At 41.4% G+C, this 22314-nt stretch overlaps 1 long non-coding RNA gene across 1 annotated transcript in view; it reads right to left on the reverse strand.

Annotated features, from left to right (window-relative positions):
- Positions 1–21861: 21861 nt before the first annotated feature.
- The window catches only part of LOC118021217, a 42223-nt gene continuing 41770 nt past the window's right edge, over positions 21862–22314 (reverse strand). The window contains exon 3 of the long non-coding RNA XR_004682137.1: positions 21862–22191. This is a non-coding gene — a long non-coding RNA (uncharacterized LOC118021217). The remainder of the gene's footprint in view (positions 22192–22314) is intronic.

Here is a 22314-nt window from a genome sequence, read left to right on the forward strand (position 1 = left end):
CCCTAAATAGCCAAAGCAATCTTGAAAAAGAAAAACAAAACTGGAGGTATCACAATTCCAGACTTCACATTAAATTACAAAGTGGTAGTAATTTTAAAAATATGGTAGTGGCATAAAAATAGACACATCGATCAATGGAATAGAATAGAACACCCAGAAATAAACCCACAATTATATGGTCAATTAGTCTTTGACAAAGGAGGCAAGAATATGCAATGGGAAAAAGACAATCTCTTCAACAAATGATGTTGGGAAAACTGGACAGCTACATGCGAAAGAAGGAAACTGGACCACTTTTTTACACCACACACAAAAAGGAATTCAAAATGGATTAAGAAGCTAAACGTGTGACCTGAAACTATAAAAATCCTTGAAGAGGGCACAGACAGTCATTTCTCTGACATCAGCCATAACAACACCTTTCTAGATAGGTCTCCTGAGGCAAGGGAAATAAAAGCAAATAAACTATTGGGGTTACATCAAAATTAAAAGCTTCTGCACAGCAAACAAAACACTCAACAAAACTAAAAGGCAGTCTATTGAATGGGAGAAGGTATTTGCAAATGACATTTCCAATAAAGGGTTAGTATCCAAAATATATAAAGAACTGATACAAGGCAACACCAAAAAAAACCCAAATCATCCGATTAAAAAAATGGGCAGAGGACCTGAACAGACATTTCTCCAAAGAAGACATGCAGATGGCCAACAGACACAGGAAAAGATGCTCAACATCACTCATCATCAGGGAAATGCAAATCAAAACCACAATGAGCTATCACCTCACACCTGTCAGAATGGTTAAAATCAACAACACAAGAAACAAGTGTTGGCAAGGATGTGGAGAAAAAGGAACCTCGTGCACTGTTGTTGGGAATGAAAACTGGTGCAGCCACTGTGGAAGTCAGTATGGAGGTTCCTCAGAAAATTAAAAATAGAACTACCCTACAGTCCAGCAATGGCACTACTGGATATTTACCCCCCAAAATTCAAAAACACTAATTCAAAGGGATTTATGCCTATGTTTTTTTTTTTTAATTTTAATTTTAAATTTTTTTTAAGGTTTTATTTATTTATTTGAGAGAGAGAGAATGAGAGAGAGCACATGAGAGGGGGGAGGGTCAGAGGGAGAAGCAGACTCCCTGCTAAGCAGGGAGCCTGATGCGGGACTCGATCCAGGGACTCCAGGATCATGACCTGAGCTGAAGGCAGTCGCTTAAACAACTGAGCCACCCAGGCGCCCCAAGGGATTTATGCCTATGTTTATTGCAGCATTATTACAACGCCAAGCTGTAAAAGCAGCCTAAGTGTCCGTACATAGATAGATAAAGAAGATGTGGTGTATGTATACAATGGAATATTACTCAGCCATAAAAAAAGAATGAAATCTTGCCTTTTGCGACAACATGGGTGGAGCTAGAGGGTATTATGCTGAGCAAAACAAGCCTGTCAGAGAAAGACAAATACCATATGACTACCCATATGTGGAATTTAAGAAACAAAACAAACAAGCAAAGGGAAAAAAAGAAAAAAGAGACAAACCAGGAAACAGACTCTTAACTACAGAGAACAAACTGATGGTTACCAGAGGGGAGGTGGGTGGGGGGATGGGTGTCCTAGGTGATGGGGATGAAGAGTACACTCGTTGGGATGAGCACTAAGTCATATATGGAATTGTTGAATCTCTATATTGTATACCTGAAACTAATATAACCCTGCATGTTTACTGGAATTAAAATGTAAAAATAAATAAATAAATGAAGACAGGACCAGTATTACTGATTTTTCCTTTTTTCCCAAGCTCCAGCACATCTCCACATGCACCAATCCTACACATCCACCATTTTTCTCCCTCCCTAGCTGCCTTTTCTCAGCCACTCCATCCCAGCCCAGCTGGTTCTTCCTAATTCTCCACAAGACAGTGACTGTTACCACTGTACTTAATTCCAGCTCACAGGGCCACCGGTTACTAAAAATGTAGTTTCTTTCTCCCCCAACAATCCACTAAGTCAAAAATCTCTGTGAGGTGAGCCTCTTTGCAGGTGGTCCATACACACATTAATATTTGAGAGTCAATGGGCGCCTGGGTGGCTCAGTTGGTTAAGCGACTGCCTTCGGCTCAGGTCATGATCCTGGAGTCCCTGGATCGAGTCCTATATCGGGCTCCCTGCTCAGCAGGGAGTCCGCTTCTCCCTCTGACCCTCCCCCCTCTCATGTGCTCTCTCTCTCATTCTCTCTCTCTCAAATAAATAAATAAAATCTTTAAAAAAAAAAATATTTGAGAGTCAAGGTTCTAGAGCACTTTGTTCCTTTACCTTCCTAGGCCTGGGTACGGAAAAATTCCTTTTTCCTTCAGCTGATTGAGAAATTGAATATTTCAAAAAGAACATTAACTAGAAGACAAAGGGGAAAGCAAAAATATTTTAATGACTATGCAAAAGTGTGAAGACAGATGATTTTGCAGAGCACATACTTCTCCACAGAAAATTCATACTGCATCAAAGATGCAAAGGTTCCTGGATTATTCGGCTTCCTGGTACTTTCCTCCCTCAGTCCAATCTCTAAAAAGAAAAGTCTCCAGAGATGTTCTACAAAAGTGGTGTTCAGTGGCCAGATAAGTTTGGGAAACACGGCATAATCTAACTTCCTCTTGAAAATTTAGAATTCACATCAGTATGTAAAACTCCAGCAATAACAATATTTGTTTATCTTTGCTTAACCTAGGATTTTCAAAAGTTATCCTAGCACAGAACCTTTTTATAAGTTAATCAAAAAAATTAACACAACCATCCTGAAAGGAGAAAAGAAACTAATCCAAGTGACTTTTTTTTAGGTTTCTTCACAGGCAACATGATGACAATAAATTCATATCTTTCAATAATCACTGTCAACGTGAACGGCCTAAATGCTCCCATAAAACGGCACAAGGTTGCAGATTGGATAAAAAGACAGGACCCATCCATATGCTGCCTACAAGAGACTCATTTTGAACGTAAAGATACATTCGGACTGAAAGTGAAGGGATGGAGATCCATCTCCCATGCCAACGGCCTTCAAAAGAAAGCTGGGATAGCAATTCTTTAACAGACAAATTAGATTTTAAGCTAAAGACTGTAGAGACACAGAAAGACACTATATCATTCTTAAAGGGTCTATCCAACAAGAAGATTTAAAAATTGTAACTATCTACGCCCCCAACATGGGAGCAGCCATCTACATAAGCCAACCGTTAACCAAAATAAAGAGGCATATTGATAACAATATGTTAATTGTAGGAGACCTCAATACTCCACTCTCAGCAACAGACAGATAATCTAAGCAGAAGATCAACAAGGAAATAAGACCTTTGAATGATACACTGGACCAGATGGACCTCATATTTACAGAATATTCCACCCTAAAACAACAGAATACTCATTCTTCTCGAGCACACATGGAACTTTCTCCAGAATAGACCACATACTGGGTCACAAATCAGGTCTCAACCGATACCAAAAGATTGAGATTATTCCCTGCCTATTCTCAGACCATAATGCTTTAAAACTGGAACTCAATCACAAGAAAAAATTTGGAAGAAATTCGATGCAATTTTATTTTTAATTACTTTGTGTTTTATATCAAGTGTGGACATTTTTATGATTTAACGGATGTATTTTTTAATTGTGGTAAAAGACACCTAACATAAAATTTATCATCTTAACCCCTTTTAAGTGTATAGTTGAGGTTTCAGGTTTTTTTCACGTTGTTGAGCAACAACACAGAAACTTTTTTTCCTCTAACCTTTATATCCCTGCAACCAGCTTTGGAAGATATGGCACAGAGGATCGGTTGCCAGGCTGGCCTGGGTGAAGTTCATTTCATCTGTCAGTACCTAGTCTGGCAGGAGACATTGGACCACAGGCACCATGACCTACAGACCCTCTCTACCATTAGCAGGTCCTATGCCTAGGTGGGAGCTAATGTGCTCTGTTCCATTTCAGAAGCCTATTTCAATGCTGCTCGAACTTGTCACTCGGACACCCTTTTCAGTTAGAAAGGAACTTCAGGTTCTTGTCCAATTTCATTAGACAAGTAAACCAATGAATCCCAAACCCCTCCCAGCTTAGGTTTTGCAGCCCCTCCCAGCCCCATCCCACCCATTCCACCAGAAGTTCTTCACCTCATTCAGGTAACTTCCTCTTCTCACCTCTCCTCCTTCCTTCCACCAGGGAAGGAATTAATACTTAAAATAAAAATTTCTTATGGCTAGGAATGCCCATTCTCACTAAGTGGATATTAACATTTTTAAGATTTTGGGTACCCAAAAACCTTATTGAGAGTCTGCACCATGTACATGTGTCCTCCCCCTTCAATATTTAAGTAGATATGGAAAATAGGAATCTTACTGAGGAATCTGGCCCACAGCACGATTCACAAGCTGCAACAGTGTGCCCTAAAGGATGGGGAACAACAGCTTGTTTGCACAGAAAGGAAGCCACAGCAAGCTAAGAGGAGGCAGGGAGGACATTCTGTGTATTATCAGATCAGATAGAGCCTGACTTCCTTCTTAGATGTGCAAAGATGGGGCGTGCTGGACAAGCTGCTAGAACCTTGGGGCGTGCCGGACAAGCTGCTAGACCCTACGGGGGTCCCGTCGTGCTGAGCGAGATGTGACCAACATCTCTGTTCTGAAATGAGTGGCGGCGGTATGGTTAACTGATCTCTGGGTACAATAGTTGTCTGACTTAAGAAGCGTCCAGAGAAAGGGACAGCGGTGTGCAGGCTGGGCCCAGAGCCTCCGCGGCGGAGAGGACACCGGCACTAACTGAAGCGGGGTTTCGGGTGCAGGTGCGGGAGCAGGTGCATGAGCAGGTGCGCGCAGGTGCGTGTGGGAGATGCAGAGCCCGCGCGCCCCGTTTCAGGACGCAGGTGCAGTCCCACGCGGCCACGGGGCCGCACCCCCCAGGGCTCCGCACGCACTGCGGGTGCACGAAGGTGAAAGCCCCTCGGATGTGGGACACTGATGGGTTAGTGTGGGATGTAGAACAAGGAGCCCCTCCAGTCTGCGCCGGGCCGAGCATTGTGGAACACCGTGCAGCGTGGAGTGCCCGTTCCAAGCGCAGTTTAAACAACGTGGAGCACTTTTTCAGGAGCACAACCAGAAGGATGGGATGCTGTGATGATGATGATTCATGTGCGTGAAAGTGGAAGTGACGGAAGATGGACAGCAGCGTCCAAGGAATTCGATTTTTGTTCTGTTTGCAAGTTCCAAGGTCATTTGTTTCATATCAGCAAGAAGCGTGTGTTTCCTTTTAATATATCTATTTATAATTCTAGAAGCAATGCATGTTTATTGTAGGAAATTTGGAAATACAAACTTGATAATAATAATTTTAAAAAGTCATCCAGGTTGCCTGGTGGCTCAGTTGGTTAAGCGTCTGCCTTCAGCTCAGGTCATGATCCCAAGGTCCTGGGATCAAGTCCCACGTCGGGCTCCCTGTTCAGCGGGGAGTCTGCTTCTCCCTCTCCCTCTGCCTCTCCCCCCTGCTCCTGTCTCTCTCTCTCTCAAATAAATAAATAAAATCTTTTTTAAAAAATCATCCAGCCATTATCCATCATCCTATCACCTGGAGGTAACCGTTAGTACTTCCTTCCAGTCTGTATTTCTACATGCATACATACACACATATACATATGTATGTGATATGTGTATGTATTGCAAAACTGGGATCATATGGTACACCTAGACATTTACCCCACTTTACTCACTTAAACAATATATACTAATATTTCTGTACTTTATTCTTTTAGTGTTATGCTGAGCAAAATAAGTCAATCAGAGAAAGGCATGTATCATATGACCTCACTGATACGAGGAATTCTTAATCTCGGGAAACAAACTGAGGGTTGCTGGAGTGGGGGGTGGGGTGGGAGGGATGGGGTGACTGGGTGGTAGACACTGGGGAGGGTATGTGCTCTGGTAAGCGCTGTGAATTGTGCAAGACTGTTGAATCTCAGATCTGTACCTCTGAAACAAATAATGCAATATATGTTAAGAAAAAAAAAAAAGAAGAAGAAGAAGAAGATAGCAGGAGGGGAAGAATGAAGGGGGGGAAATCGGAGGGGGAGGTGAACCGTGAGAGACGATGGACTCTGAAAAACAAACGGAGGGTTCTAGAGGGGAGGGGGTTGGGAGGATGGGTTAGCCTGGTGATGGGTATTAAAGAGGGCACGTTCTGCATGGAGCACTGGGTGTTATACGCAAATAATGAATCATGGAACCCTACACCAAAAACTAATGATGTAATGTATGGTGATTAACATAACATAATAATAAAATAAATAAATAAATAATACATGTTAAAATAAAATAAAATATTATTTTAAATGGCTGCAAAACACTTATGAATGTGCCCATATTCTACTATTGTTTTTAATTTCTCATTATTATAAATAACTTTAGGATAAATGTCTTTGTTCAAGCATCACTAACAACGTCCTTAAGACAAATTACTAGGAATAGGTACTAGGTCAAAGGATTAAACATTTTTAAGATTTGGGACACCTGCTGCCCCTTTGCCTTACTGAAAGATTGCAGCAGTTTATATGCCTGCCACAATGGAGAAGGGCCCCATGCCACCTCATCCTCACCAGCCCTGGATGCTACTTTTTTAAAAAATTGATCAATTTTCTAGGAAAGAATAGCATCTCATTGTTTTAATTTGCATTTCTTTTGATTACTAATGAGGTTGGAGGTGTTTTCATTAGATTATTGACCGCTGTATGTCTTGTAACCATTTGTGACTTATTCAAGTTTTTATTCATCCTCTTCACTGGAGTATTTACCTAATTTCAGTTTGCATGAGTGTATTATGTAATGAGGACTTAATTCCTATGTCATTTATATTGAAAATGTTTTCCCTAGTTCTTCATTTACCTTTAATTTGGCTTATGGTGCTTTTTGGTATACAGAAGTGTTTCATTTTAATGTAATCAAATCCACTGGTCTTTCTTCTTATGGGGAAAGCACATATACTTAGAACAGTCTTCCTTTCATCCACATCTGGCAAGGTCTGATAAATATTTGCACACATTTCCTTCTGGGTCTTTACTAGTTTCATCATTTACATTTACCTCTTTAATGAATATGAAATCTGTTTCGGTATAGGGTATAAGGTAGAGAGTCAGCTTAATTTATATGCAAATATTTCACCAATTATCCACCACCTTTCTCATTTGCTTCATATAGGTGCTTCATGTTTAGAAGATTATTTCCAGATACTTCTTATTTCGCTGCTATTGCAAGTAAGATTTTTTATTTCTATTTACTAGTTGCCTTTATTTTTTATAATATAAGAAGCTATTATTTTTTTTCAGACACTAATTTTGTAACAACCCTACTAAACTTTCTAATTTTGAATTGTGTATCAGTTAGTTGTCTTGGATTTTCTAGATATAAAATTATATCAGATATCAGTTTAAAATAATGAAAATTTTTGTTTCTTCTTGTCTAATAATTGTGAAAGTCCTTTTTATTGTTTTATACATTCATTAAAACATTATTAAAGGATTAAGTAATAATTTTAACAGGCCATCTCATTTCTGATTTTAATATAAAATATGATACCATTTATTCATTTAACGAATATTTATTGACTCCCTGTTATGTGCCAAGGACTCTTCTAGGTGCTGGGAATACAGTAGTAGACAACAGTAAGAAAAAAAAATGAGCCTTCATATGTTTACAATTCTAATAGTATTTATACTTATTTTAAGATAGGTCATTCTTTATTGAAAGAATTTTTGAGGGTGCCTGGGTGGCTCAGTTAAGCATCTGCCTTTGGCTCAAGTCATGATCTCAGGGTCCTGGGATGAAGTCCCATGTCGGACTCTTTGCTCAGCGGGGGTTTGCTTCTCCCTCTCACTCTCCCTCTGTGCTCTCGCTCTCTCTCTCTCAAATAAATAAATAAAAATCTTTAAAAAAATTAAAAAGAATTTTTGAACATCCAGAATAATCCATAGATTAATGGATTGTCTCATGTGGTGGGGCTTTCTAGAAGTACTCACCCATAGAAAAGACACCTAGGCAAGAAAGTCTTAGAAACCATTCCAGCATTGGATGGATGATTGGGCTAGATTGTTTAATTTAACAAGCATTTATTAAGCATCTATCATCTGCTAGTTACAAGAGAGGTAAATAGAACATTCTCTGCCCTTCATGGTTTCAGAATCTAGTGGGAGACACAGTCATATAGACAAATTAATTATAGTAATGTGAATTGTGGTATCAGAGTGGTTTAAACAGGGTTATACACAGATGTGAAAAGAGAAGCAAGTAGTTACCTCTGCTCATATGAGGGAATGAGGATGGCATTCCCAAGAATAAGACACAGCATATGCAATGTCAGGGTCATAATAGAACATGTTCATGGCTAGCTACAATGTTTCGGCGTGACTGGAGCATATAACCTTGGAGTTCCCTTGAAATCCTGAGATTATATTATCTACAGTTAATATAAATATTATTAATGTTAATATATATATTATTCACTGTTATACAAATTCATAGGGTGTTGCATTCCAAATTTCTTATTAAGCTTCTTTTCTTAGAGTCTTCCTCTGCTAACATACATTGTCAATCTCTAATTATGAAATCTTTGCTTATAATTTATAAGCTATTTGTCTTTAAGAGGAGTTACAGGGTTCCAGGTAGCTAATAAAACAGTAAAAATATAAGAAGATAATTAAAGTAAAAATTGTAAATCAAAACCACGTTAAAAGAGGCCAGCAAATATATCAATCATTTGGATGTGTATGTCCCCAGAGTATATTCTGTGGAAGTAAAATGGTGGTTGCCAGTAGCTGGGGGTGACGGAAATCAGTAGTCACTATTTATGGAAAGTTTAGGAAAATGAGAAAAATGTTCTGGGGATAGATGGGGAGGTAGTTGCACAACGTTAATGTACTTAATGCCATTGAAGGGTACACTTATAATTGTTACTATGGTAAATCTTATGTATATATTTTATCACAATGAGAATATATGTATTTTAGAGGCGACTGGGTGGCTCAGTCGTTAAGCGTCTGCCTTCGGCTCAGGTCATGATCCCAGGGTCCTGGGATCGAGCCCCGCATCGGGCTCCCTGCTCCTTGGGAAGCCTGCTTCTCTCTCTCCCACTCCCCCTGCTTGTGTTCCCTCTCTCGCTGAGTCTCTCTCAAATAAATGAAATCCTTAAAATATATATTATATATATATATTTTTTTATGGAACACTAATACCAAGAAGTGTTAATACATGTTATATATATATAAAAAAAAGGGTCCTCTCCTCAAATAAACTGGGGGGAAATTGGATGAAAGTAACATAGTTTCCTTTTCCACAGACTTCTCTGAGCCTTTTGTAGATTAATATGTATCATGACATATGGTATCCCGTAATTCCCAGTTGTATGTAAGCAAAGAATATCTTGTGAGCCTCTCTTTCATGGAACCCACTCAAGGCAATGCTGGCATAGGAAATAGGATATCTACTATGATTGATTGTTAAATTTACTGTCATTTTGGGGTGCCTGGGTGGTTCAGTCGTTAAGCGTCTGCCTTCGGCTCAGGTCATGATCCCAGGGTCCTGGGATCGAGCCCCGCATCGGGCTCCCCACTCGGCGGGAAGCCTGCTTCTCCCTCTGCCACTCCCCCTGCTTGTGTTCCCTCTCTCACTGTATCTCTCTCTTCAAATAAATAAATAAAAATTAAAAAAAAAATTTACTGTCATTTTTTCTTTTTTTCTTTTTTTTTTTTTAATTTTATTTATTTTTTTTGTCAGAGAGAGAGCACAAGCAGGGGTAGCGACAGGCAGAGCAGGTAGAGGGAGAAGCAGGCTCTCTGCCAATCAAGGAGCCCAATGAGGGACTCGATCCCAGGACCCTGGGATCATGACCTGAGCCGAAGGCAGACGCTTAACCGACTGAGCCACCCAGGCGTCCCTGTCATTTTTTTCTTGACAGCTAAAACAAAAAAGAAAATACAACCGATCAGAGCTCAGGAAAGGAAACAACCATTTTTCTTTTTCTTGTGCTAAATACTTAAAAGAAGTGGTTGTGTGATCCTTCCATGAAAAAACAAGGCAGAAAAACAAACAGTATCTTCAAGAGTTTTACAAAAGGTACAGAAATGTTCTTTATGTAGCTCTTTCTAATATTGACTCTCAATAAATGTTAAACCTGAAATATGAACATATAACTTAGTAAAGGTGTCAGGTTGGCATGATAGAATTTGGATATATACAAGAGAACTCTATAGAAGTAAATTTATGAATCACAAAATGGTGGTTATAAAAATGCACCTAAAATTCCTGGCAATAAAATATATGGACATAGTGCTAATAAAGTGACCTCTCTCGTGATATTTCCAGAAAACCAGAGTTTTCATATTTTGGTACTTTATGTCAAGCTTGTACCCTTCTGCATAATTTTCAGTTATTACTTTTTTTTGCAATAGGGAACCTAGAGACAATATTATGATGGTTTTTGTTACAATGTCTTCCAGAAATAGAAGGATAACAGTCCAGTTTTTATGCTGCTTTTAAATATTCTCCCATATGAGATGCATCCAGAGACAACTGTTCATTGCTGCCTCTGATAAACTTTACCCATTGTGACTTCCCAAAATTCTCTGACAAATTAGCTTGGAAACTCCCATTCTAAACAATCATTCTTGTTTCTGAGCCTTTCCGACAGACCAGGCTGGCTAATTATGTCATAATGTAGTGCTGTAATTAAGCATCTTGACAGGAAAGAGACGTGTTTATGTTCCCAACCAACATGCCCTGCTAGGTTTCATACCCTGAAGACTGAAACCGAACAGAGAAGCATAAAAGAAGGAGAGACATCTGTGGGACATATAAACTATACATCTCTGCCAGAGCCCAGAGCCTGAGGCTTTCATGTTCACCTTGCCTGTACTTACCCTGTGACATCAACTGTGTGGATCCAGAAAGCAATGAACTAACATTGTTTTAAAAGGCAGCCATGTTGGAAATTCTCCTTCTGCATTTCCAGTCTTGGTTCACAGTATAACCATCCATCTGGTCAACCCAGCTAGATAATTTGGGGCAACCTTTGTCTCTCCTTCTCCTTCCCCATCCATATTCAATCCATCACATGTGTTCTGAATCCCATCTCAGAAAACCATCTGGACAAGATCTGCCTCTATCTCCATGATCCCTGTCAATACTTTGGGCTCCCATTTTTCCTGGACTATTAGGATATTTTCATGATTTTGGTTAGATTCTTTTGCCTAACTTGAGTCTAACTCTCTTTAACTCCACTTTCAATCTGCTGACTGAGTTATTTTTCTAAAGCACTTATCTGGTGATCCTACTTTTCCTAAAATGCCCCATTGACCCTAATCACCTGCAACAATATTTGTCTCAATGAGGCCTGGGGAGCACCAGCATTTTAAGAATTTTAATAGGTATTATCTGAAGTGAGGGCTGTATATGGCCAACTAACTTTGGGAAGGCCAAGTTAAAAGATGTGTTTGCTATTCTTTACCATAAAACTACCCAGGGTGGGAGGATGGGTTAGCCTGGTGGTGGGTATTGAGGAGGGCACATTCTGCATGGAGCACTGGGTGTTGTGCACAAACAATGAATCATGGAACACTTCATCTAAAACTAATGATGTAATGTATGGGGATTAACATAAGAATAAAATTAAAAAAAAAAACAACAACAACTACCCAGAGCCTTTAAAGTGCTGTTGTGTATCATGAAGCTCCAAGATGCAGGAGTGGGGCTCCTGCAAACAAATCAGTTCTGGAACTCTTTTTGGAGAATATCTCGTAGGAGTGTGGTTCTTTGGAGACACTGACCTAGAGGGGAAATCCTCACTCCTTGGCGTGACATAACAATCTTCGAGACGTGGCCCCATCCCTCCCTTGCCAACCATGATGACATGAATGAGGATATAAATGACCAGTGGTTGGTTCTTATCCTTGATCCAGCCCCTTCTCAAACCTGGTAATAGGGACCCTTTCTCGTAAGTTCTTGTCTTCTGGATGGAGACGTGATTATCAAGTGACTGCCCCTGTGAAATGAAAATAGTGTCAGCCTCTCACAAGGACGCAACATGATACTTATGTCTGGGAATGCTTACAAAATGGAAAAACAGACCTTACCAAACTGCTCTCTGAAGCGAGAGGGCTGCCATGGGACTGGTTGCTCATGGTGGCAGTGGGGACAGTGTGGATACGGGTCCCCCGACTCAAACAGGCCGCCAGGAACCAATGAGGGGTTTGCTATTGTCGCAAGTCCAGAAAACCTGCCACCAGTGTCATTTATCTGAAACTATTTCAGCTGTTCCTGCAGACTCTCTACTCCTAGTCTGTCCAGGAAGAGGCCCCTCCTGAGCTGGACGGTCTCCCTCTCCCCACCGCACTAGACCACCCCCAAATATGCAGGGCTGATGCCAAACGATCTTAAAGTTGTCTTTGATGCCCTGCTTGTGAAAACCCAAGTGAAAGACAGCTCAACAGCTTACGCCTCAATGGAAGAGAACAAGGCTGGGGAGAACAGGGTATGCACAGCTCTGATTATATCAGACTCCACTTAGAACCTGCCATGGCTCCCTATTGTCTAACCAAGATGACTCAGCCTGGCAACAAGGATCTCCATGAGAGCCACATCCCCCCAACTAGCCCTCTATTTATTGGGCAGCATAGTGATTAAGAGCGAACACTGGAGGCTAACTCTCTGATTCAAACCCTACATCCATTACTTGTTACTAGGCAACCTTAATCTCTTGAGATTTCCATGGTTTCCGAGTCTGTAAATGGGAAAGAATGGTAGTAATAGTGCCCTACTCCTGAGATTGTTTTGAGAATTGAGATCATGCATATAGAGTGCTTAGCACAGAGTTCATTTGTCACATAGTAACTAGTCAATAAATCAGGGTTGGCAAACTCTGGCCTGTGGGCCAAATCCAGCCCCCTGCCTATTTTTGTAAATAAGATGTTACTGGAACTCAGCCACACCCACATTGCCTCTGATTGCTCTCATGTACAACAGCAAGGTTGAGACCCTGTTGTCCACAAAGCCTAAAATATTTGCTGTCAGGCCCTTTACAGAGAAATCATCCAACCTCTGCAACAAACACTAACTTATTATTTTATTCTACTCAAACCGTACCACTCACCATTCCTTGGATGAACGCTGTGATTTCCTCCTCTGGCCTTTGCTCAGTCACTCTCTTCTCCTGGAATGCCCTTTCCACCCACCTGGGCATATAAAACATCTAACACAATGCCTGACTCGGGTAGGGCTCAGGAAATGCTCTTCTCTCTCTTCCCGGCTCTGAAATATTACGACTCTAAGGCTCTATTAAGATTCTGTTACAACTGAAAGCAGTATCTTCTTTGCAACTGTTGCTAGAATACTTCGTTCGTGCAGACTTACAACACTTTTCAGATGCAGCTGTATATGTCCCTATTCCTTTATTTTTTCAACAGGATCTCAATAAATACTTGCTGAATAAATGACAATCTCACTACGTCATAATATACATTTCTATGCTCATGGAGATCCTGGCCTCTACCCTTCAGGGTCCAGCTCAAGCATCATCTTCTACAGGAAGCCGTTCCTGAAGCCCACCATTGGAGGGATGAGTAGTCTCAGTCCAGCACCACAAAGACCCAGTCTGAGCAGGGTATACACATGGAGTCCAGAGCAGACATTGCAGAAATGATGCAGACATTTCTTTATTACTCCCCAAAGGTATCCATTCACACTGGGCTAAATGCACCTCATCTGGGGCCCAAAACACCACTTGGTGTCTCTCCTCCTCCTTCTCCTCCCCCTTCTTCTCTTCTTTTTTTTTTTTTTTTGATTGTGAAATAACATCATAGAGTAATTACACGTACATATACATACATGCAAATAAATAATTTAAATAACATCTGGTTTAACATATAAATAGTAAAGCAAGTGAGCTTGACCATCCCTATCACACCGCCACACCCCACAACCTCCACTACGGATGGCCACTCCCCTGATTTCCATGTCTCTTAGTTTCTAACCTTCCTTTCAGTTCCACCCCATGTGTGCAAATCTCTAAACAATATATATCATCGACTCTTGCCTGTTGTTCAACTTTATAGAAATGAGACCATACTGGATGCATTCCTGTGTCTTGCTGTTTTGCTTTTTTTTTACTCTGTTTTTAAAAATTCCTGATATTGGGGTGCCTGGGTGGCTCAGTCGGTTGAGCGTCTGCCTTCGGCTCAGGTCATGATCCCAGGGGCCTGGAATCGAGTCCCACATCAGGCTCCTTGCTCAGTGGGGAGCCTGCTTCTCCCTCTCCTTCTGCCCCTCCCCCAGCTCATGCTGTCTCTCTCTCTCTCTCTTTCTCTCAAATAAATAAATAAAATCCTTTTTTTTTTTTTAAGATTTTATTTATTTATTTGACAGAGAGAGACAGTGAGAGAGAGAACACAAGCAGGGGAGTGGGAGAGGGAGAAGCAGGCTTCCCGCAGAGCGGGGAGCCCCATGCGGGGCTCGATCCCAGGACCCTGGGATCATGACCTGAGCCGAAGGCAGATGCTTAACGACTGAGCCACCCAGGCGCCCCAATAAATAAAATCTTTAAAAAAAAATTCCTGATCTTGATCCATGGAACTGTACTTTCTTTATTGTCATTGCTACATAGTATTCCTTTGTAGGAGTAAACTAAACTTTATCCAGTCTTCTGCTGATGGATACATTCGTTGTTTTGAGTTTTTAGGACTATAAATATTGATGCTAAACATACTTCTGCACATTACATTCCTTGCAGGGTCATTGCTGAGTTGCAGGAGTGCTCACCTTCACTAATTGCCGCTAACTTGTTTTCTGCTCTTGTCACGCCGGTCTAGACTCCAAACAGTGCTGTATGAAGACAAGGTCTTGCTTCCTAGCCTCACCAACGCTTGGTATTGTTTTCCTTTATTTTCTGCCAATGAAGGGGTGTAAATGGATACCCCACAGTGGTTTTACATTTTGCATTTCCCCGCTTGCTACTGAAGGTGCACATTTTTCACGAGCTTATTGCCTATGTTTTCTCTTCTGTGAAATGTTCTTTCATGGCCTCTTGCCCATTTTTCTTAGGACTTTCTCTTAGTGAATGATTTTTTTCATTGACTTTCTATTATCTCTTTATTACTAATTTGTAGGAGGCTTGTTGTTTTTGTTTTTGTTTTTTAATATTTTCTTTTTAAGTCATCTCTAACCCAACATGGGGCTCAAACTCACAAGATCATGAGTCGCAAGCTCTACCAACTGAGCCAGCCAGACGCCCCTGGAGGAGTTTTTCTATGTACTCTGGATCCTAACCTGTTGTGTGGTACATATGTGGCAAAGAATCTCTCTGGAACTCGGGGGGGGGGGGTCCCTGTGTGGGGAACCTGTCCACGGAGGTTCATGCCCCCAGAACTTGGCTCAGAGTATCAGAGTCTCATAAGCCAGGAACGCTCACTCGGACCCAATCTTGCTTTTCCTACTGGCCACAATGGGTCACAGGCCTGTGGCAATTCCATCCACGACACTCATCATCCAAAACTACAATTGTAGGGCTCCAGACAGTGTTTGAGGTATGGTAGCTTAACTACAGCATCCTCGGAATCAAGTGCCCACATCCAGATGGCCCTTCTTCAGCATCCTGGGAGTGAGTTCCTAAAACCATCTCCCTACAAGCTCTTCCAGAGTTGGTCCAGGGGAGCTGAGGAGCCTGATGATTGCTCCTGGGCTGTCAGCATCCAAAAGCCCTGTGCTCAGGAATGGCCTTTGGCTGACCAGGAGTGCCCTCCCCAGCAAGGTCTCAGCTGGGCCCTCCCACAGCCGGCCAGGCTCTTTCAAGGCTGAGCAGGTCTAGGAAGCAACTGGGATCCCTCTTGTTCACCTGGAGAAAGCCAGCCAGCGTCCTGCTCTGCAGCTCAGCTTACCAGCTCCCTGTAGGTGTTCTCCTAGGGCCCAGCAAAGGCCCTGTGGTATGCAGGTAACAGAAACGGCCCCTTTGTCAAATGTTTCTCTCCTCAACTAAGAAAAAACATGAAAATAAAAGCTGAAGTGGTATTCTTCAAAAGATAAGTGTGTGTGTGTAAAATGTGTAACCTGGTTTACTTCACCCTGGATTTTCAATACGTTTTCCAGATCTGAGAAAAGTTCCCCCAATTAAAATTCAAAAATTGAATTCTGTGGGCAAGTTTGAAAACATGCTTCTTCTCTGATTCAGCTACTTACAAATTCTAGAGGTGAATAATTTGTACCCTTCATCCTCCAAAGGGGAAGCTCCCTTCCTGGAAATGCATTCCTCATCTCTCCACCAGGACTCCCTTCTGGTAGCTACACGAATTTCCCTGAGACCAATTGTAAGTAAATACATTTGAGAGTACCACAAAAATATTTTTCAGTTATTGATTTAGACTTCTTGGCATGGGAAAAGTGTAAAAGAGCATCAGAGTTGACTTCGTTTTTTAAATCACCTAAACGGAGGTACTCTTTGCCAATAAAATACACACTGAAGAGGAAGGAGAGACAGAATCCAGAAGCTGAGGAAAAACCCACTCTCCTACAGAGTTGATGAAGCAAGATCTTCTTCTTGACGAGAAATAATAGTCTCCCAATAGCACTAAAAACTATGGAGCATGGGAACAAATAAATTCTGAGGTAAATGCTTGAGAATATGTTCGCACTCTGGCTTCCTGCTTCTCTGTGTCATAGACACAGGTCCCTGGAAAAGCCATCGAAACGTGAAGTGTCAACACAACAAGTGTGACGCTGTCAGAGGATGCTGCCTAATTAATTCTCAGCTTTCAGCAGAGAACACAAGAAAATGAAATGGGTACAAACCAACTGGAGCCTGAAAGAATGAACATATAAACGCTTTTCTGTCGGGTGAGCTTGTTAAACATGCCATTTCAGAGATTCATACCTGGAAGGAGAAGGGGGGGTGGTGCGGGAAGAGAGAGGGAAGGAGGGAGGGGGCCAGGGAGAAGTGGGAGAGGGTTTCCCAGTTTGGAAATGGGAACAAGGAGTGAGCTAGCAGGACGCCGAGCTAGATGACAGAGCAATGTGAGGACAACGTATCACTAGACCCTATTGTTTCCATCTCTTAAACCTTCTCTGGTTGCCGCTTCTCTCTGACACTCCTATCCACATACAGGCCCATATCATCTTTCTCTTGGAAAATATGACAGCCTCCTAAATAAATCCCCAGCCTCCATCTCTCCCGCCCCAGTCAACCCTCCATACACCTCAAAAGTGCTCTTTCCAAAATGAGGGTCAAACCAAAACAGCTTCCCAGTGCCTATAGCAGAGAATCCAACTTGCTCGGCATGACATACACGGACCCTTCTGACCTGATCCTGCCCTTCTCTCTCCAGACCGTGTTCTGCAGATGACTGACCGAAACTGAGGGATATTGATGGGCACACCCACACACAATGGCTTCTTGGTTAAATAAGGGGAGGAAATGCTGGATTAGACAGAGTTAGCCCCAGGATTTCTCAGAGCCTTTTAAATGCTAATAGACATTGCAGACTTCCAAGGGGGTCCAGTAAATACTGTGGTGCTCTGGCCAGATCCCCTCTTTGGGGTGAATGACCCATCCCCCAGCTTCTGGGACTCTGGCCCACAGAGTCACACAGCTGGGTCACACAGCTGTCCTCCCCAGCTCTGCCCCTCACAGGATGACCCTCAGCCTTGGAGAACAGCCTTGTCCAAGGATCTGCGTCCTCTGAGGGGGATGCCCTCAGCCTGGGATTGGCTGATGGGGAGGACAACGGCCTGGCCCTCTTGCCTCACTGGAAGCACTCTGAGAGGCCATTCTAGCCCCAGAAATCTCCATAGGACAGGATGAGGCCTCGGTGCCAACTACACTGGCAATCCGCATGGCAGGCAGGAGAGTGTACCTCGCAGAACTCCAGCCACTGGGGGTGTGATCGGCCAAGGGAGCAGATGCGACACTTTGAAACCCGTTGCATGTTTGCGCCCAGGCCACCCCACCATGGGCTGCTGTCAGTCAGTGACTGAGTGTCAGGGGCGCTAAGACTTTCCTGACAATCTAGATGCTTCCACCCAGCTTCCCCAGCTCCAGGGATGTTTGAGGTAAATGTTCCCCAACCACATGACCTTATTATAAATTGTGCTGGTCTGCACAGTGATTAGTGTCGGTTGAGGCCTTGTTTAGGTAAATGAATAAGACGAAAGTGAAACAAGAAAAATGAGTATCAGAACTTTGCTTGTTGGTCAATAACTAGTGAATTCTTTGTTAACTCTAATAAGGGTTTTCAGCACTGGGAGGAGATGTCCTCAATTTTTGTGCTCTTCTCAATGCAAACAGCTGCAGACCTGATACACTTTTAGGCTTAATCTCATTATTAGCATTTTCTCCATTGCGGTCTTAAGCCCGACCATCAACAAAACATTGAATCAAGCGTTGATCTGCAGCATTTGTCAATATGTGGCGCAGAGAGTCACCACCGCTGATTTTAAGCTGCCAGAAAATGGTCCCAGAACGCAGGTTGGGAAGAGATGTGTACAAGGCCACCATTATTCGGGATTTCCATCATGTGGTTGCAATAGACGTAAATGACCTTAAGAACGGAGAATAGGAAGTGAGATAATTCGGAGATGATGACCTTTTGCTCACAACCAAAGATTTCAGGAAGCACTGGGATTCACTGACTCTCTTAAGCCGATACAACCGTCTTACACTGAATGAAATTTGGAATCCACATCCTCTGGTTTCTAGACTGACCTGTGAGTCCTATTTCATACCAACACTTATCGACGACCTGGAAAATCATCCAAAGCTCAGCTGGTGCTGACAACGACATGTTCTATGATGGTGGAAACAAAACTAATGTGCTTTTAGGTTTGTACCCAGCAAGATACTTTTAGAAGATTACTTAAATTTCCAATATAATGATGACTATTTATTTTCCACTGCTTTCTTTTAAAATAATCAAAACCAGCTAAAAGTACAGATGTAACTATTTCTCTGAGTGCCATGCCATTTTGATGGAAGCTGACATTAAAATTCTTAACAAATACACCCACTGTGGAATGCTAAAGTATACTTTCGGGCAATTTTTCAGAGACCCATGGATTCCATTTATTCTTGTCACCATAGCAACAAGAAGAATCACTCTATTATTTTCACTGTGACATTTCCAATTATTTTTTCTCACAGTTTAGGCCACAGACAAAACTAGAAAGAATGGTGTTGGCCACAAAACAAGCCATAAAGTCAGAATTTTCTCTTGGGGCGAAAGGTTGCTCCTGGGTAGCTGATACCTTGAGCCCATTATGAATCTCATACTAAAGTCCCAGATCTTTGGGAAGAAAAAAAAGATTTACTTAAAAACTTGTCACATGACCCCTATTGACTTGGGGGAAGCAGAAGAGGAGATATTTTACCAATGGTGTAAACCAAAGAAAATTTAAAACTAATTGTCAGAGGGCTTTCCTTGGGGGGAGTGAAAGTAAATTACATCCCAATGATTATGGACTCTCAGTGATAAAGCAACATTCTGTTCTCTGCTTCTAACTTGTCAAATGTGGTATATTGGAGGGTAAGCTAACATGGCAACAATATAAACCCGGGGTCAGAGCATCAGACCCCGCCCTCCACGTAAGACACAGGCGAAGAGAAACAAAACCAAGCAGCCCTGGGCTTTGCCAAAACACAATAGCATTTGACCCATAAGAAGAATGCACTTTCTGAGCGGCCAGAGGTAAATAAATTCCTCCCGCAGAAATGAATGTTTATGTATGATTTTTCTGCACATGCAGCGAGCATACTCAGGCCCTACAGCGTTGGGTATAAAATAATGCCACAATTTCATTGCTACCCACCAGATTTCAGGAACCACACCCGCTTCAGTCTCTCCTCCTGGTGTTGCTGCCTCATCTCAGATTATGGCAAAATTTGGCCCAGAGTCAGTCCAGAAGTCAGACCTCACCTTCCCCCTCTTTAGCCTCCCCATCAAGTCACTGATCTGTTTGTCCTCCTGATAGTTTTGCCTTTTCCAGAATGTCATATAAATAAAATCACATGGCCCTTTGGGTCTGGCTTCTTTTCTTTAGCTCAGTGCATTTGAGATTCTTGCCTGCTAGTGCACGAGTCAGTAATTCTGTTTGTATTTACTAATAGGATCAGAAGGAGAAAAAAATTATAAAACAAAATACAAGAAGATATTGCAAGCAGTAATGAATAGAGAATCCTAGTGGAACCGCCTTAAACCAAGTGAGCAAAATGATCACCAATTACAAAACAAGCCAACATCACATGGATAGTCCGAGCTCTACCTAAAGATCAGGTATTTGGGTTATATTTAGGAGACTGAGCACTTCCTGATTAACTGCCTGGGCTTGAATTCTGGATCACAGATTATTATACTCCTGTTTCCCCTACAATTATAAAGATAAGCCTTTATCTCTCTCTACTTCTTAATTACTAATGTGTCATGGTTTAAAAATCTGAGCCTTGAAAACACTTCCTAGAAGGATTTCTTCAATTACAAATTTTTAAAAATTAAAGATTTTTTATCATAAATATATAGTCATTGTATAAATTTGGGAAAAATGGGAAAATAGAAGGAAGATTCAAGTCCTGCATTGCTGTTGACTTTAACAATCAGACATCCCCACGCGATATGTGTGCTTAGTTCTTAACTACTTCCTAGTCCGCTGCATTTTTCTGCAAGAGAGAGAAACTGGACTTCAGCTCCACAATTATGGCTCTCTTCACGCAGCTTGACTTCTGCAGGAAAAGTCACAGGGCACATCCATAAGCCTCATGACTGCCCTTTCTTCTACAAAAGCATCAAAGCTAATTTTCAAAAGTTAAAAACATGATCCATGCACAAATAGAGGATGAAAGCTTGCCAAAGATTTATTCTATTCTTAATGAGAGAACCAGCAGGATGGTTCAAGGAGCTTTTCAAGAAGTGAGTATTTATGGGCATTTGACAAAAAAAAAAAAAAAAAATGTTAGAGTTCTAGGTTATGCAACACTGGTTAATGTCCCACAGACCAATAAAGCAGTAACCTTTCCGTTATCTTTTCTACCGCTTAGAAATTATTTGCATCTTTTCCAGACAAATATCTCAAGATAACATGTAACTTCATAGACTCTGGCCCTTTAATCATTAATAGATAGCAAGACAAACAAGAACATTGCCCTAAATATTTCAATAATGCTGGGGTAGACTTGTTAAATAATGCTTTAAGATGACATCAAAAAGACATGCTCTCCTCTTTTTGCCTTACTTCCAAGTTTCGAATACAAAATTCACTTTTAAAAAAATCTCTCAAAATTTCTTTTCTGAATATATTTAAATAGTCTAAAATAGCAGACAAATGGACTTTTTGACAGTAACCTACACAGTGAGTGTTTCTACGTAGTGAGAAGGTGCTGACGCGTGGGAAAAGTCTTTAGGGTAGGGTTGCAGGTTTAGCAAAAAAAATACCAGACACTCAGTTAAATGTGAATTTCTGATGAACAGATAAGCAACGGATGCTTTTTACTATAATGTAAGTATAGTAAACACATAAACAATAATTTTTGGTGTATAAGTAGGTCCCATATATTGCATGTGTACACATTATTATTTCTTTGGGCCCTGCCAGTTCTAATATTCTATAAAAATATCCCCTTAACAACAAATCATGAATAGGATACACACGTTTTTTTTTCCTAAGTGCATTTTGAATCCCTTCCTAATTCATATTTCCCGCTAATCATGTTCTACAAATACACTGTGTGTTTGAATACTGTACTCCACTTGGTTTGCTCTAAAATGAGCAATTTAAAATGTCAGAGAATCCCAGGGTTAGATCGTACAGGGAGACAGTGAGACAGCTTTGTGGCCGGACAACACCTGGGGTTTGGCTCTTGGTGAGACAAACGTGATCACAAACGCTCACTTTGTTCCTGACCTTCCCGAGGCAAGGACTTGAATAACCCCCTATTGTTTATACCGACCTAATTCAAAGTTCTTTGCAGCTTACCTCCCAGTACTTACTGACAACTGGTCTCCGGCGGCAGTTGGCTTTTGCTGCTTCGTCTCTTGATTCTACACAGTCCTGGGAAGTTTTCCTGATCCTTTCTGATGAAGTCAATTTTCCTTCGATTCTTTTTTTCAGACTTAGCTGGTAACGTGGTGCATCTTACCATGTCTCTAATAAGTGGAACAAAAACTACAGTATACATTTTTTCTATGCCAAAAATAGAAACTGAACATGTGTACCATTCTGCAAAATAAAAGCATATCTCAGAAATGAACATCATTAAGACAAAATAA

The sequence above is a fragment of the Mirounga leonina genome, unplaced genomic scaffold, assembly GCF_011800145.1.
Source record: "Mirounga leonina isolate KUSES-001 unplaced genomic scaffold, KU_Mleo_1.0 Mir_174, whole genome shotgun sequence".
Lineage (NCBI taxonomy): Eukaryota > Metazoa > Chordata > Mammalia > Carnivora > Phocidae > Mirounga > Mirounga leonina.